We start from the raw sequence: 1,341 nt of genomic DNA, 5'->3' as shown, positions 1-1,341 counted from the left end.
TTTTTTTTTTTTCATTTTTTTTTTTTTTTTTTTTTAATTATTCTATAACATCTTAAGATTATTGTGTGAAAGTTTGAAGTGCATTAGAGTAAAATTGACAAAGACACAAAGGATTAAGTATCTACCTGTCCAACCGGATTTCACGCTGCCGAAAATCTTTAAACGCGTTTTTCTCACACTTGCCTTTTTTACGGTCGGTGTCCACTGTAGATTCATATCTACTGCACCGATTATTTTCAAATTTGGTTTTTTTGTTTCTTTACTTTATTCACGAGGTAATGACGTCGAGTTTTTTTTTTTTAAATTTTGTCATATTTTAAAACAACAAAGTTTTCAAGTTTTTTTTATGAAAAATCGGTGTTTTGACTTCAAAGCGCTTTAAAAAATTAAAAAAAAAAAAAACAAAAAAAAAAAAATTCGACGTTGTTACCTGCGAAACTTTATTAGCTGATGAAATCAATTTGGTTTTTTTGATTTTAGTTGATCCAGTAATGAGTTTTGAGGGACACCGCAATAAAACTTTTTTATGAGACGTTCGCGAAGATTCGCTGCCACCAACTCATTTCTTCATAAAAATCAATGAAAATTTCACACAATATTCTTTAAATATGACTTTATAATGAAGTAATTTTAAAATTTTGAATAAATCAACTGTGTCGACAAAAAAAATTTCGAAAAATATGCTTGTTTTACACCGAATTAACCATACTACACCCTTAAGCCTCATCAATGCTCAACGCACCTTTGTTCCTCTTTATGACACTACCACCCACTGGTTTTAGTAACTTCAACACTGAAGCTATCTTTGTTTCTGACGACGTAGGATTGTCAATGATTTTTTTTTCACAAAAAAATTTAAATCCGCTCATTCACATAAGGGAACATTTCTTGTCAGCAAAATCCTAGAAAAATATTATAACAATTTTTAGTCAAAGAAGTAAACGGTAATGTATGTACAGAGTAACTGTGAATCGGTCTTTATATATGTAGTAAGGTGGGGTGTGAAAACGCCGCACGCAATAAGCCATCTGGTTGTATTTCCTTTAACGCCATATGCGTTTAGTAGTAGTAGTATTTTATTTATTTTATATTGGGAGGTTGAATTAGTTTTAAAGGTGACACACAGATGGCGCTATCTATCACTTTATCGCGTTGGCAATACTGAATATATATTCATGACAAAGCTTCATCCCTAGGCTTTGTTTATCAGTATCTGTCATTTCGCTGAAGTATAAACAACGCAGTGTTTTCGTGCTCCGAGTATGTCAACTTTCGTGCCGTCGAAACGCAATTTGCGGGAAGCTTTGCTTTTCTGCTTCAATTTGAAAAAAAATACAGCCC

Source organism: Anastrepha ludens, chromosome 6 (genome assembly GCF_028408465.1).
Source record: "Anastrepha ludens isolate Willacy chromosome 6, idAnaLude1.1, whole genome shotgun sequence".
Classification (NCBI taxonomy): domain Eukaryota; kingdom Metazoa; phylum Arthropoda; class Insecta; order Diptera; family Tephritidae; genus Anastrepha; species Anastrepha ludens.
Note: the sequence above shows the minus strand (reverse complement) of the source record.